The following is a 17,942-nucleotide window of genomic DNA, read 5'->3' on the forward strand; positions in this document are numbered from 1 at the left end:
TGGGGCTGATAGTGTAGAGAGAGAAGGAAGGTGGAAGAGATGGACACAGATAAGGGTAGAGGGAAATGGATAGAAAAGTGAGGAAATGGACACAGGGAGAGACAGGTGGAGATAAAAGAGGAGGAGGAAGAAAGAGTGGGGGAGGAGAGGGGATAGATGGGGGATGAGGAGACAGACAAAAGAGGAGATGGACAGTTAGAGAGGGAGGAAGAGACAAGACAGACAGTTAGGAGAGGGGTGAGGAGTAGACAGACAGAGAGAGGGGCAGGAGGTGGTGAACAGAGGGATTGGTGTGAAGGAGAGGACAGAGACAGAGAGTGAGTAGGTGGACTAAGAGAGAGGGGAGGTGGGAGGAGAGGAGGTGGACACCAAGAGAGAGAGATGTGGACAGAGAGAGAGAGAGAGAAAGGGGAGTGGACAGAGAAAAGGGGGCAGATGAGGACAGAGATAGGGAGAAGGAGGTGAACAGAGAGAGGGGGAGGGAGGAAATGGACAAAAAGATGGGAAACCTAGAGATGGACAGAAAGAGGGGGGAGGAGGAGAGGAACAGAGAAAGGGGGGAGGAGGAGGTGATGGTCAGAGAGAGGGATGAGGTGGACAGAGGGATGAGTGTGAAGGAGAGGACAGAGGGAGAGAGAGGGAGAATGTGGACTGAGAGAGGGGGGAGAAGGAAGAGAGGAGGTGGACACCAAGAGAGAGAGATGTGGACAGAGAGAGAGAAAGGGGAGTGGACAGAGAGAAGGGGGCAGATGAGGACAGAGATAGGGAGCAGAAGGTGGACAGAGAGAGGGGGAGGAGGAGGAGATGGACAGAGAGAGGGGAAGGATGATGTGGAAAGGGAGAGGGGCAGGAGGAGGAGGTAGACTACTAGAAGACAAATAAATACATACCTGGGCAATGCCAGGTACTTAGATAATCCCAATATAAATGAAAAAAACTGACATGATGCATTTTATTTAAAGTAGAATTGCATAAGAATTTAACTCTGACTGCAGCTGCTGATGGTCAGTTTTTGTGGTGTTAATTGTACATAATGCAGTAGATGTAAAATTAAAATTTAATTCATTTCTAAGTAATTTCTCCCTATTTTTCATAGTTAAAACCAGGTCTACAGCAATAGAAAAAAGCGTGGATGATGCTGCAGTTACAACTTTAAATCTCTTATCCAGTGATATAAAATGTTTGACAGACAGCAAAGTAAAATTTGAAAAGAATCTGAAAAAGTATCTCCTTGACAACTCCTCCTGTTCTGTAGAAATTCTGTTATTGTAAAGTGTAAAAGGTGATGGATAGGAATTATTCACATGTGTATATTTAATAATAATAATAATAAAACAAACCTTGTGAATGATCAGCATGTAGGCATATTTACAAAATCATTTGTTATGTGAATGCAAAATCTTGTTCCACATCATTACACTTTATAATGCAAATGCTCCATGTAACATGAAACTAAGCAACCAATCAACCAACCAACCAACCAACCAACCATGGAGTCTAAGAAGCAAATCATGAAGTAGGTGCGTGGGTTTGTGGTGAAGAAGTCACTGCATACTGGTCTTGTAAATTTTACATTTATAAACACAAAAATCTCACTTGTAACAATAGACACCAGTAAACACAGTCACATGCATAAATTGTCATACGCCCACCAAAGAGAGTGATGAGATCAAAAATATGTATTCTCTGAGGAGCTAGAAAGAGTCTTAAACAATGTAACATGGAAGCATTACAAAATCATCTTCAAATATCTTAATACAAAAGTAGGAAAAGAAGTAGCCTTCAACAAAACCATTGGGAAGCACAGCTTAAATGATGTGAGCAACAATAACAGCATTAGGTTGTCTAATTTTATAACTGCAATAAGCATGTTCGTAAGTAGTACTGACTTTGACAGGAAGTAAGTATATCAAGGAACTTGTTTACCTCTTGCTGGGAAAACACTGAACCAAATTAACCATGTATTGGCAGAGGCAAGAATAGAGAAATGGATACTGAATGTCCAGGTGACAAGCAATACTGAATGTGGATTGGACAACTTCCTTGTAAGAATAGCAATGAAGACGATCTGGAAACCCAGAAATTGTGAAGGAATACAAAAAACATAAATCTCTCTATATGATCAGGGCAGCATGAGCAAAGGTAATCTAAGAGGTACTTTCTGGAACAAACTGACCAATCATATTGAAGTACTGGAAAATGAAGATGACAGAAATACTGAGATAAGATCAGAGTTCGGAGGTAACTGCAGATACAGTTAAAGAAACAGGACAAGAAGTAATTTCAAACCAAATTAAGCCAAAGAAGGGTGGTTTGATGAGGAATGTGAATAAGCTATGTGACAGATATGGCAGGCCAAATTACAATGGGTACAAAATAACATACAGCGAGAAGGAAAATCATAATTCAGAGAAATATGATGGCAGACTCAAGCCACACTAAGGAAAGCAAAGAGAAGATATGTAGGAAGTATCATGGAGGAATCTCAGCAAGAATTTCATGAAAAAATGTGTTATAACTTTATAGGAAAATAAAAATGTTCAAAAGAGGGTCAAACCACTAACACAAATTCATAAAAGATGACAATGAAAAGATGCTAGTGTAAGATCAAAGGACTGGGAGAAAATGAATAGATTACTTCAGGGACCTACTAAACTGCAAAGAGCAAAGTTATTTATTCAAGTTTAATGACCATGTAACAGTGGATCCATATTATCCTCCACCTACCATCAATGAGATAAGAAAAAAAATTGAAAACCCTAAGAGTGGCAAGCATCCAGGAGAGGGTGAAATTCCCACTGACTTTCTAAAGGTTGGAGACACAGTCCTCTGCTCCAAAATCCACAGTGTCATTATACAGCGGAAGTTTACATCTGCTTTACATAGACTTCAAGAAGTCTTACAATAGCATCCATAGGCAGATTCTGATTAAAACCCTGACAGAATCCTACAATCAAAGAAAGTGGTTAGAGTTGTAGATATATGGTTAAATACAACAAAAGCTGAAGTTAAGATAGGCAATAAAAAAACAAAGTTTCCAAGTGGAAACTGCATTAAGACAAACAGATGGGTCACAAAGAGGATTAAAAGAGGGTCAAACCACTAACACAAATTCATAAAAGATGACAATCAAAAGGTGCTAATGGAAGATCAAAGGACTGGGAGAAAATGAATAGATTACTTCAGGGACCTACTAAACTGCAAAGAGCAAAGTTATTTATTCAAGTTTAATGACCATGTAACAGTGGATCCATATTATCCTCCACCTACCATCAATGAGATAAGAAAAAAAATTGAAAACCCTAAGAGTGGCAAGCATCCAGGAGAGGGTGAAATTCCCACTGACTTTCTAAAGGTTGGAGACACAGTCCTCTGCTCCAAAATCCACAGTGTCATTATACAGCGGAAGTTTACATCTGCTTTACATAGACTTCAAGATGTCTTACAATAGCATCCATAGGCAGATTCTGATTAAAACCCTGACAGACTCCTACAATCAAAGAAAGTGGTTAGAGTTGTAGATATATGGTTAAATACAACAAAAGCTGAAGTTAAGATAGGCAATAAAAAAACAAAGTTTCCAAGTGGAAACTGCATTAAGACAAGCAGATGGGTCACAAAGAGGATTAAAAGAGGGTCAAACCACTGACACAAATTCATAAAAGATGACAATCAAAAGGTGCTAATGGAAGGTCAAAGGACTGGGAGAAAATGGATGGATTACTTCAGGGACCTACTAAACTGCAAAAAGGAAAGTTATTTATTCAAGTTTAATGGCAGTTCAAATATCTTGGATCAGTTTTAACTGAAATAACATCAACTGAAGTGGTGATTAAGGCAAGACAGCAGGCAACACACAGAATCATCAACTAAAATTAAAACTATTTAAAACAATAATGATGCCAATGGTACTATATTGTTGTCAAAGCTGGAGCACTAAGCAAGACCTTAACTGACTGCTTACATTTCAGAGAAAGGTAATCTGGAAAAAATATATAGACCAGTCTTGGATCCAACCACTGGAGAATGGGCAACGCATCGCAACACAAAACTGGAAGAGCTGTGCAAAGAGCCTAACACTAATGAAATGGTTGAAAGCAAAAGGCTTCAATTGGATGGACACGTAGTGAGAATGGAAGAAATGAGATGACCCAAAATTGTAATGGACTGGAAACCATCAGACAGGAGACCAGTAACAAGACTAGAAAGGTATGGATGGTTGGAATAACAAAAGACTTGCTGCAACTGGTAGGCTTGGAGAATTGTAAGCAGATAGAAAAAGACAAAAGCAGATGGAGGGCCTTAACTGTGCCATCACACAGTCCTCTGGGCCTGATCATGCAAAATAAAATAAGTACTTTTTAATGGCTGATGCCAATGAAACATGTGAAATAGGCCACCAATTGTCTAGGGCAAAAATTTCGCAAGTGAGTGTCGTGCAACAGGAAAAGAGACCATTACAAAATTATCAGGATAGGTACATGTATGTAACTGCTTTGATATTATAGAAGAATTTGTTCTTCTTCTTCTCATTTTTCACACTGTGTGGACCACATTAATTTGGAGTATCTTTTTTTCTTTTGGTCTATATTCTTGTCCAGTATTTTTTCATTCCCACACTTTGAAATGATCTTTGCTTGTCTGTCCAAGATTTATTCTGCCTAGCCCTACGTTCCAGATTTTAATTTGAAAGTTAAACTGTGTAAGTCTTGGTTTTCTGTATTCCCATTTCAAATCCATTTGTGTCACTTGAATCCAGTAGACTTTATTTTTCTGGCTAACAAAAACTGCAGTATCTGTTGTGTCAATCTCCCCTGGTCCAATCTAGTAATGTGTAGTAATGTGTCTAAATAACACAGTAGTACTTTTTCTGCTGGTATCCAATAGCCTTTGTATCAGAATATACAGTTCATGATTTACTTGTCTCCTCTTGTTCTTTTAGTTCCCAGTATCTTTGTTCTTAAGTGAGAAGGCTTGTAAAAAATCAAAATGCTTGCAGATTGTATTATGAATTAATAATTTTGAAAATAAAATTACAACAATATGGAGAGTAATTAGAAGGTAAACTGGGAAGTATGTTAAGAAAGAAGTTCATGAAGCATCCCTGTAACACTTGCATGCTGATCAAAACTACCGGTAACAAATCTAGCAGCATACCTCTGAATTGCTACAATATATTCCTTGAAACAGACATGGTGGGGACCGAAAACATTCAAGCAGTAATCAAGAGTGGATTGCACTTATGTTCTATACAAGGTATCATTTATAGATGAGATACACTTTTTCAAAATTATCCCAAAAAACAAAATCAACTATTCACCTTCCCTATTATCAATCGAACATGCTCCTTCTGTTTCATATTGCTTTGCAACGTTATGCCTAGATATTTAATCACTGTGACTGTATCAAGCAGCACATTACTAATGCCGTATTTGAATGTAACATGATTATTTTTCATATGCATCCATTTTTTTCTATGTTTAGAGCAAGCTGCCACTCATCACGCCAACTAGAAATTCTTTCAAAGTCACCCTGTATCCTCCTACAGTCACTCAACAATGACAAATGATGTACACCACAGTGTAATCTGCAAACAGTTGTAAATTTCTGCCCACCCTGTCTATCAGATCATTTCTATATGTAGGAAATAAGAGTGGTTCCCTCATACTTCCCAGGGGCACTCCTAGTTATACCTTTGTTTCTGATGAACACTCATCATTGAGGACAATGTACTGCTTTCAATTACTTCAGAAATAATTCCTTGACATTGTCAGTGGGGCATCACACAATCTGTTGATTTAAAACATGTGTGGATAAAAATCATACTTCAAGATCATCAATTTTTTCTTTATTGATTACCAGTTTTGGATCACTGACTAGCCATCTTCAGATCTAAAATACAGAAAATTGTGTATAAAAAGTGAATGATACAAAATATATTAAATATTTGAATTTCAGTTATGCAATACATATTAGTCTAAAATTTTGTTCAGAGAGTGATGGTCATTACATGTCGTCATATTCTTAGAGCTAAGTTGCCCTAGCAAATAAAAAGAAATCATATGGGCATAATGGGAAAAATATTAAAATGTGCAAAATAAAAACATGTAAAAATATATAGTGAGTGATATGAAATATCTTACCTAAAATGAAAAATGTAAATTGACAGCATTAATTGTAAAATCCAAATTTTTTCAGACAGTTATGCCAGAGGATTAGCACCTATGTTAATGGAAAGCAGACCTCATGTGATTAACGAGTTTGAAATAGAAGGCACCAGTAAATCAGGAGCTGGTTTACGAGACGTTTAAACATCAATCAAGAAAGAAAGCCCAGCCCTTGTGGACAGAGACTTTGTAGTGGTAATGGCCGGAGCAAACAACATCAGCAGAAACGAAAGGAAGATAGCTACTTCAACACTGAAGAAGACTCTCGGAGTGTTAACCCACACCAACGTGATTGTCGTTAATGTGCCTCATCGACATGATCTGCCCCAGTGGTAATGTGTGAATAAGGAAGTGGAGCAGACCAACAAGTAGTAAAAAGCTATCTGTAAGCACTTTAAGAACGTTTCCTTAATTAATACCAGTAGTTGTAGCAGAGAATGGCATAGTAAGCATGGTCAACATTTCTATAATCTAGGTAAATGTGTTTTAAGTGATACAATTCTTGGAATAGTATCGGATAAGCTAGAGAAGGAAAAAAGACCAGTAATGTGCTTGGATAATGTTTCAACTGAGATGACAAAAAACTTGTATGCATAGACCAGGCTGGGTGTTCTAGGACACAACCTGGTCAACTTTCAGGTGGTAACATTAGGTCTTGTCAACTAAGAGAATATGCAAAAAAAGAACTGCCTAAAGTAGAGTTTAAAATATGCTACCTCAATATTCAGGGTATGGCAGATAAAAACTTAATAGTCAAAGAATTTTCAAAAGAAAACGTGGTAGATATTCTATGTTTGAGTGAACCTTGGTGTAAAGAGGATGAGCTTGGGTACAAAAGTATTGGATGATTACACACTACTTAGTTGCTATTGCAGAAAACAGCACTTATGTGGTGGGGTAGCAATATATGCAAAAACACCTCTTGCACCAAACTGTGGTAGGATGGATCTCAATACCGTTTGTGATGAAATGCATTTTGAAATATCAGATCTAGTAATTGAGAACCTTAAGCTAATGACAGTAGTAGTGTACAGGCCACCTAGTGGTGACCCCCATATCTTTCTGGAGTAACTTGAACTCTTAATGTACATATGTATACTGAAATGGAAAAAATACAATATTGTCATTGGAGGGGATATCAATTCAAGGTTTGATGTCCTGAAGGACAGAAAAACTGTGAAAGAGCTCAAAAATGTGCTTCAACAATTTAACCTGTACTATGTTAACTGCAAACCTACCAGAGGCTCATCCTGTCTAGACAATATATTTACAAATATTAAGAGAACTTGTATGTCCACTGATGTAATTAGTTTCCCTTACTCAGACCATGATGCAGTATATCTTAGACTTATTAATGTAACTTCAGACTGCACCAAACCAGAATCTAAAATTGTGATTACTAGACCAGTGAACAGAGAGAGGATGGATAGGTTTAGACATGCCCTCACTTATTTCAGTTGGGACACACATTTTATTAGGCTTCAACACTGTTCAGCTGATATTGTTTACACCAAGTTTTTCTCCATATTTTTAAATATATTTGAAAATAACATCCCTCTGAAAAAATGTTCAATGAATAGTAGTAGTAATTACAAGAAAAGGAAAATGAAGGAATGGTATACTCCACAGTTAGGGCAGCTGAAAAATACTGTTATGCTGTATTCTAGCCTGTACAAAACCAGTAAATCAGAACTGTATAAAGAACTGTATGATAAAGCTAAATACAAGTATAGGAAGGCAATAAATGAAGCAAAGAAACTGCATAACATAGTAAACATTGAAAAATCTAACAATAAATGCAAAAAGGCCTGTAGTGTAATAAACTCCATTGCTCACACTAAACACAAAGAGAAAATCACCATTACCCCAGAAGAATTTAATAAATATTGCATTCAGTCCATTGAAGAAATTAGTAGCTCAATAAACAAACCCCCTGAAAATGCACTTAGTATTATGGACAGCTGCTTTGAAAAGCTTCCACAAGCACCTTCACTTTCACAGAAGTGAGCCCAAATAACCTTCTAAAAATAGTGAAAAATTTCAAACCTTCAGTTAGTGTTGATTACTATGATATGTCATGTAATTTGTTGAAAGATGTTGTTGATTGTGTGATTTATCCCTTAACTTTTTGTATTAACAAATGCCTAGTTGAAAGTAAGTTCCCCGACATACTAAAAATTTCTAGAGTTGTGCCCATATACAGGGTGTTACAAAAAGGTACAGCCAAACTTTCAGGAAACATTCCTCACACACAAAGAAAGAAAATATGTTATGTGGACATGTGTTCGGAAACTCTTACTTTCCATGTTAGAGCTCATTTTATTACTTCTCTTCAAATGACATTAATCATGGAATCGAAACACACAGCAACAGAACGTACCAGCGTGACTTCAAACACTTTGTTACAGGAAATGTTCAAAATGTCCTCCGTTAGCGAGGATAAATGCATCCACCCTCCGTCGCATGGAATCTCTGATGCGCTGTTGCAGCCCTGGAGAATGGCGTATTGTATCACAGCCATCCATAATACGAGCACGAAGAGTCTCTACATTTGGTTCAGGGGTTGCGTAGACAAGAGCTTTCAAATGCCCCCATAAATGAAAGTCAAGAGGGTTGAGGTCAGGAGAGCATGGAGGCCATGGAATTGGTCCACCTCTACCAATCTATTGGTCACTGAATCTGTTGTTGAGAAGCGCACGAACACTTCGACTGAAATGTGCAGGAGCTCGATCATGCATGAACCACATGTTGTGTCGTACTTCTAAAGGCACATGTGATAGCAGCACAGGTAGAGTATCCCGTATGAAATCATGATAACGTGCTCCATTGAGCATAGGTGGAAGAACATGGGGCCCAATCAAGACATCATCAACAATGCCTGCCCAAATGTTCACAGAAAATCTGTGTTGATGACGTGATTGCACAATTGCGTGAGGATTCTCATCAGCCCACACATGTTGATTGTGAAGATTTACAATTTGATCACGTTGGAATGAAGCCTCATCCGTAAAGAGAACATTTGCACTGAAATGAGGATTGACACATTGTTGGATGAACCATTCGCAGAAGTGTACCCGTCGTGGCCAATCAGCTGCTGATAGTACCTGCACACGCTGTACATGGTACGGAAACAACTGGTTCTCCCGTAGCACTCTCCATACAATGACATGGCCAACTTTACCTTGTACAGCAGCAACTTCTCTGATGCTGACATTAGGGTTATCGTCAACTGCACGAAGACTTGCCTCGTCCATTGCAGGTGTCCTCGTCGTTCTAAGTCTTCCCCAGTCGCGAGTCATAGGCTGGAATGTTCCGTGCTCCCTAAGACGCCGATCAATTGCTTCGAACGTTTTCCTGTCGGGACACTTTTGTTCTGGAAATCTGTCTCAATACAAACGTACCGCGCCACGGCTATTGCCCCGTGCTAATCCATACATCAAATGGGCATCTGCCAACTCCGCATTTGTAAACATTGCACTGACTGCAAAACCACGTTCGTGATGAACACTAACCTGTTGATGCTACGTACTGATGTGCTTGATGCTAGTACTGTAGAACAATGAGTCGCATGTCAACACAAGTACCGAAGTCAACATTACCTTCCTTCAATTGGGCCAACTGGCGGTGAATCGAGGAAGTACAGTACATACTGACGAAACTAAAATGAGATCTAACATGGAAAGTAAGCATTTCTGGACCCATGTCCACATAACATCTTTTCTTTATTTGTGTGTGAGGAACGTTTCCTGAAGGTTTGGCCATACCTTTTTGTAACACCCTGTATAAAAAAGGGGAAAAGAACTGTTCCGCTAGTCACAGACCTATATCCATAACCCCAGTTTTTTCAAAAATTTTAGAAACAATTATGTATGAGCAAGTTAGTGTCTACTTGGGTAAACTAAATATAATTAGTGATAAACAGTTTAGATTTAGGAAAGGTACATCCACAACGGATGCAATGGACTCCCTCGTGAAATTAGTACTAGATGTGTTCGAGGCTGGGGACTATGCCCAGGCTACATTTTGTGACCTGAGCAGAGCCTTTGACTGTGTAGAGCATGCCACTGTGCTGAATAAGCTAGTTTACTATGGTTTTGATGACAATAGTATAAATATGTTCAGGTCTTTTCTAGAGAACCGTCAACAAGTTGTGTGCATTGGTAGGGAGAAATCAAATTTGGTCAATGTTAGGTACGGAGTGCCTCAAGGGTTGGTGCTTCGACCTTTACTGTTTATACTAATGATTAATGACCTGCCTTTGTTCATAAATTCTCACACAATATTGTATCTGATGACACAACTTTTATACATAAACACTCTGATCTAGGTACACTGAAAACACTGACCGAAAATACCCTTGCTCAGTCCTCATTATGGTTCAAAGCTAATGGCTTCTTACTAAATGAAAACAAAACCCAGACAGTTTACTTTAGCCTCAAAGAGATTCCTAACTACCAAGAACTAGAAACTGTCAAATTTTTAGGTGTTACTAATGACAATAAATTGACATTGGAACCACACATTAAAAATATAATGGCTAGGCTTTCAAGACTTATTTATCTAATTAGAAATTAAAAAAGACATGTTCCCAATGACTATGTGAGATCAGCATATTTTACCTTCTTCCAAAGCATCATCTCTTATGGAATCTTACCGTGGGGTAGTCATGTAAATGACATCTTACTTTTACAGAAGAAAGTAATAAGAATAATAACAGATTCTGATAAAACAGAACATTGTAAACATCTGTTTATTAAATTGCAGTTTCTTACAGTAGTACTTATTCATCTACAATGTTTTATCGTACATTAGAAACAATGTCTCTTATTTTGTGTTGAGAAGTGATATTCATAGCCACAATACTAGAAACAGAACATCTGTAGACATGCCATATCATAGATTATCAAAATCGCAGAACTCCTACCTAGTTCTTGGACTAAGAATGTTTAACAGACTAAGTGCTGACTTTAAACAACTGCATGTAAATATTTTTAAAGCTAAATTATACAAGCTACTAGTGAACAATCCGTTTTACACCATTGATGAATGTTTTGAAGATGAAAACACTGTATTCTAATGTGTACCTATTTTATGTAAACCAATCTACATCAATATATTACTTTATGTAGAAATATATGCTCTTGACTTTTTCTATTGCTGTAATCAGCCAAATGACAACAAAATTTTATTATTATTATTATTATCATTATTAGTCAAATATTGTTACAGTGCCCATATTGCCCCACATGTGTACAAACTATTGACAGCAATGATAAGTGCATCACCCATGAGTGGATGTAAACAAGATATCACTTCTAATATTCATAGCAGGAAGAAGAAAGTGTCTGTGTGACAGCCATCAGCCAACTGCCAGAGGAGTAACGTCAAGGCTACACGAAAACACTAACTGTCAGATGGCGCTATCATCCACTTAATTTAATACAGATGTGACTCTAATATGACAAAGGATGTTAATACAATACATTTTTTTAATAAATTTACATTGTATAAATTCAAGAAATTATATTCATATCTCTATGTTTGTGGTAAATACACACTGAGCATTATCTGTTCACTGAATAATGAAAAATAAAAAGCAGGAAGTACCAAATGTCATGGAATCATGTCCAAAGGTACAACTGGAGAGAGTACATTATTTTAAAGACAGAAAATAACAATACTGCTGATCAAGAAACATAAATTAGTAATATTGGATACCAGGACAAAATAATATCAAAGCCCAAGGTCTAGGTGCCAGATGCAACCAGCTCAACCAATGGATGTGATAACCAACCAGTATATATGTGGCTAACCAACAGAAATATGGCTGAGACATTAAATGTTACGGGTCATAGAATATGATATCAAAAGTCAAGAATTTTATCGAAGTGATCTTATACTTACCTGTTTGTTATAGAACATAGCATGAACTGCTGCATGTGTCAAAATACAATGAGCCGATCACTAACGAGCAATATTCCAGTTTATTTTGTAATATTTTTGTGAAGTCAATCACATTCAAAGACTGAAATCAGGAAGCCATAAAATACATATACAGGGTGTAAATTTTAAGTTGACAAACCTGAATAACTCGAAAAATAAGCTTCACACGAAAAAATGTGTAGAATCCAAAATTGATTATTTTCGAGGGGGACATCTGCTGGTGATAAAATTAGCCTGCCACCCCAGCCCCCTTGGGGGTAGGGCAGGAGGCAACTTTAAAATTTCAAATGGGAACCCCCATTTCTTATTGCAGAATCAGATTCTACATAAAAAAACTAGGTACATTTTGCCTTAAACATTTGTTTTGATTCTTTGTAGTCGGCGCTGTAATTCAAGAAAATCTAGGTTCTCATTTTTGCATGGAAAATGGTTACGGATAAATAAAGATTACTTATTTAATTCATAAATTATGATTCAATAAAACTGAAACTCTCCCTCTCTCCCCACAGGGTGGGGTTTGAGAGAGAGGAATTAGAGTTTTACAAATGTTGACCCAAATATTAATTATGTCTGCAGATTCAAATAAGTTTTGTTTGTTTCATGGTCAACATCTGTAAAATTTTTATTCCTCTCTCTCAAACCTCACCCTATGGGGAGAGAGGGAGAGTTTTAGTTTTAGCGAATCAAAATTTATGAAGTAAATAAGTATTTTTTACTTATCCGTAACCATTTTCCATACAAAAATGAGGACATGGATTTTCTTGAATTACAGTGCCAACTACCAAGAATCAAAACAAATGTTTAAGACAAAATCTATGCAGTTTTTTTATGTAGAATCTGACTCTGCAATAAAAAATGGGGGTTCCCAGTTGAAATTTTAAAGTTGCCTCCTGCCCCACCCCCAGGGCTAATTTTAGCACCAGCAGATGTCCACCTCAAAAATAATCAACTTTGGGTTCCACACATTTTTTTGTGTGAAGCTTATTTTTCGAGTTATTCTGGTTTGTCAACTTAAAATTTACACCATGTATAGTACACATCTCGCTTAAGGTCTAGGTGTTCAATATGAGGATCATCCACAAAGTAAGTTCTATTTCTATCCAAAGCAGAGCTACAATCGCAGTTCTGATCATGTGCGGCAGTTACTCTGACTCAAGGAGAAGACATGTACATCATTTTCTGATCGCTGCTGTCAAAGTATGCTTTGTAGTGCTTCTTGATAATGTCAGCTGTAATTGAAAATGCTGCCGCGGGTGAAATCAGAGCTGTGATTCATTTTCTAAATGCAAAGAAAGTTAAACCAAAGGAAATTCATTGGCAAATCTGCAAAGTTTACGGACAAAATGCTATGAGTGATTCAATGGTTATAAGATGGGTCAGACTGTTCAATGAAGGGCATGATCAAGTGCACGATGAAGATTGAAGTGTACACCCGTCTATGGTTACTGATGAACTGGTTCGCACAATTGAAGAGAAGATAAAGCACAATGGCAAGTTTACACTTAGTGCCCTTGCTATGGAAGTTCTGCAAATCTCACGATAACTAATTCATGAAATTGTTACTCAACGATGATGACAAGCTGAAAGAACATGTTACTACATGGCTGAATACACAGGAGGCAACCTTCTATGAAGAAGGCATACAAAAACTTGTGCCACGCTATGACAAGTGCCTACAAAATTTCAGAAGCTATGTAGAAAAGTAGTTTAACAGTTGTAGATTTTATACAATAAATATTTTTTATGTATCTGTACACATTTGTTTTATATAACCAAATGGAACTTACTTTGTGGACATACCTCGTACATTGCATGCCATGTAAAGTACTTCAAGAATTTATGCTTCACACACAAGCAGTGAATAGCTAAAATTTCCATAATGAGGTTAGTCACATGTGGGTTAGTCACATGCAGCACATTAGTGGATATATATTAGGATGTGCTTATACCTTATGTTGTTGGTTTTTCTGTTACACTTTTATGCAAATATTATAATTTTGTATTAAATCTTAACACAGAGCATCCATTGTTTGAAGCACCTAGACCATGAATTACTACTAGAGGTTTATGCATGTAACACATTGACCTTGAGATACATTTGGATGATTATCTGCCCTTTGTTTTTTATGCCTTCCAGATCTTGCCTTAACTACAGGATTGAACTAGTTATGTGTTATCCTATAGCTTACGATCAGCTGATAATTTTTTTTTTTCTATGTCTATGGCACTGATGTAAGGCTACTTATAATTGTAATTGACACCTAATGTTTTTACTACCATTTACGTATCTATTTCATTAATTATTGCTGTTTTAGTAATGGATATATTAGTGACATTTATACTTCACACCCAAGCATTGTGTAACTTTTAGCTATTCACAGCTTTTATATGAAGCATAGCCATGATGCTACACCTCAACGAGTTGACTGATGGCTGTCATTCACACTCTTCCTTGTTCCTGTTATGAATATTAGAAATGATATCTTGTCTACATGCACTCACAGGTGATACACCTATCACTGCCATCAACCATTTTTACACATGTTTGCAATATGAGCACTGTAACAATATTTGATTGGAGATTAATGTTGTCAATTTACATTTTTCATATCACTCACCATACATTTTTGCATGTTTTTATTGTGGCACATTTTAATATTTTGCCATTATGCCTGTGTGATTTTTTTATTCAACTAAGGCAACTTGGAGTACGACAATGTGTAGTGATCGTCACAAACTGAACAACATTTAGAAGTCTTTGAGTGACTCCCATATCAGGGAAACTAATCCATATCCTCAAACCTTCATCAACAACTGCAGTGGAGCACCATATCAAATGTTTTACAGAAATCTAGGAATACATAATCTACCTGGTGCTCTTTATCCATGGTTCTCAGGGTATCACGTGAGAAAATGGCAAGCTGAGTATCACACAAGTGATGCTTTTTACATCCATGCTGATTTGCAGACATAAGCTTTTATAGCACAAGGAAATTTCTTCTATTCCAACTTAGAATATGTTCAAGAATTCAGCAGAAACCAGTGTTAAAAGATATTGGTCTGTAATGATGCAAGTCCATTTTTTAATCTTTCTTATATACAGGGGTCATCTGCACTTTTTCCAGTTACTTGGGACCTTGCACTGCGTGAGGGATTCATGTTAAATGCAAGGCAAGTAAGGGGCCACTGCTGCAGAGTACTCTCTCTAAAACCAAACTGGGATTCAATTGGGACCTAAAGATACCTTTGTTTTCAACTCTTTCAGTGGCTTCTCTATGCCAGGTATGCCTATTTCTGTGTGTTTCAAGTGTGAGTCTGTGCAACATTCAAACAACAGTTTGTTTGTATGGTCCTCCTGTGTGAATGGTTTCTTAAATGTGAAATTTAAAACTTCATGGTTCCTTTTGCTGTCTTGTACTGCACACATGAAGGTCGATGACTTACTGGATAGAAGCCTTTCACTCACTTAGTGATTTTACATACAAGCACAATTTTCTCAGGTTCTTGGCAAGATCTTTCCCTAAGTTCTGCTGGTGGAAGTTGTTGTGCACTTTGTACATTGATCTTGTTATGGAAGCATGAATCACTACTAACTTTTTCATGGCAACATTTGCACTTTCTTTTTTTAACCTGAATGTAACAATCTCTGATTCCTCAGCATTTTTCAAATTTGTATCACTGCAGTGTACAAGCGAATTAGTACCACAAGCATTCAGTCAATCTGATTTCAACTCCTACTGGGGAAACAAAGAATATAATGAACTCTCCTACAAGAAAAAAAATGCATGGAGGTTTATAATATTTCACACAAAATATTCAAATTTTGTGTTTCTGGTGTAGTTATTTTCACAATGTATCTCTGACAACTAAAGTAAGGCATTGCGCATTTCCATGTGGGAGAAAAATGCTGGAAGAGGTTAACATTAAATATAATGATCAAGACTTAATGAGGGTGGAATCTAAAAAAGTTTAGTTCAACCTCTTCTGCTGTCCATATTTTTACTTCTATTTGTGATACTGATGCTGCCAAGAACTGCATACTTTAGCTACTTCCACTCACTGTTATATTATGGCATTATATTCTGGGCAACCCAGCTACAGGAAACAAAAAATGATGTTCACTACTCAAAACAGAGTAATAAGAATCATGTGCATGGTTCACCACAGAACTTCATGCAGAAACCTGTTTAGAAAATCAGAAATTTTGATGACATTATCCCAATATATAGACTCCCTGATGAGGTGGTTTGGAAAAATCAAACATCTCATATCGCAATCACAATATAAGGAGAAAGCTTGACCTACATTGTGAATTAAAGAACCTTAGCATGATGCACAAAGGAGTACACTGCACTATCACACAAGTGTTCAACACTCTTTCCCCCCCACATTACATCTGTTGTCGATGAACAGTCAAAACTTAATAAAACTTAATATGCCTTCTTAAATAATTCCTAAAAGAAAAATCCATATATACTTCAGATGATTATCTAAACAAAAAGGGAAAACATCTACTAATTGTTGTTAAATCTGCAGTGCTGTACCTTTGAGTAATGTAATCCTCATTAACTGTTACCTAATTTTGAAGGTTAAATGGAATCAACCTTATGCCAGCACACTTTTGACTGTAACCCATACAGTTATTTAATACAATATAATCTAATGTAATTCAGTAGAATCTATTAATTATTGACTAATTATTCATGCTTTATTTTTACAAACTCTCAATTTTCTTTTAAATGTCTGTTAACCTATCTTATTTGTTCATGTTACACTCTTTATTTCATTATCACTGTGTTAAGTATCTTCTGCCTTGTACCATGTTGAATGAACAGTTTCTTACTTTATATTTCTTATTTTCTATGTACCTCATAATAATATTTGAAGTAATTTTTGTAAGTATTTTTTGACTCTTCCTACATCCAAGTGTCTCACTAACTAAGTAAGTATGCAGGATTTGAAATATATAAATCAATAAAGATAAATAGAGTAATCTTTAAGGCAGGTATAATGATGGATGTTAATAATTATGAACTCTTACTCCTTAAAGGCCTTGGAAAAGGTACTTCAGAATGGATGAATATATCGGCAACTATGAGATTCTCAATCAGTCGCAATTTGGGCTACAAAAGAGCACCTCTGCTGAACATGCCATCTATCATTTTATTGACTATGAATTAAAATAAATGATAGTTAATTGAAACCCTCAGCTGCCAACAGGTTTTGTTGATATACCTCGATGGGGACAGCCGAAAATGTGTGCCCCGACTGGGACTCGAACCCAGGATCTCCTGCTTACATGGCAGACGCTCTATCCATCTGAGCCACCAAGGACATAGATGAATAGCATGACTACAGGAACTTATCTCTTGCACACTTCCTGTGAGACCCACATTCCCAACTTTCCACAATCTACATACATAATGTTCCTAACAGATATTTGCCCATCCACTCATTACTCGCGCCAACTATGTGACGATTCCCGTAAGAGTTCAGGCAACCTGTGTGCATTCGCACAGACAAAGTTCAACGGCTGGGTAGCCTTTAACTATATATGAAGAGAGTAAATGTTCTCGAAAGAACAGATATCATTGATGCCCATGCAGCTTCTCTTAGAATAAATGATAATCAATTGAAACCCTCAGCTGCCGACAGATGTTGTTGATATGTGCACAGTTTGCCCGAACTCTTATGGGAATTGTCACCTAGTTCTGCGAGTAATGAGTGGATGGGCAAAAACCTGTTAGGAACATTATGTATGTAGATTGTGGATGATTTTGAATGTGGGCCTCACGGGAAGAGTGCAAGGGATAAGTCCCTGCAGTTGCGCAA

General features: G+C 37.1%; 1 non-coding gene across 1 annotated transcript; it reads right to left on the reverse strand.

Moving 5' to 3' along the window:
• Positions 1 to 17,370: 17,370 nt before the first annotated feature.
• Trnat-ugu lies at positions 17,371 to 17,444 on the reverse strand. The gene has a single exon. It is a non-coding gene; the product is annotated as a tRNA-Thr (tRNA).
• Positions 17,445 to 17,942: the final 498 nt, after the last annotated feature.

The sequence above is a fragment of the Schistocerca piceifrons genome, chromosome X, assembly GCF_021461385.2.
Source record: "Schistocerca piceifrons isolate TAMUIC-IGC-003096 chromosome X, iqSchPice1.1, whole genome shotgun sequence".
Taxonomy (NCBI): domain Eukaryota; kingdom Metazoa; phylum Arthropoda; class Insecta; order Orthoptera; family Acrididae; genus Schistocerca; species Schistocerca piceifrons.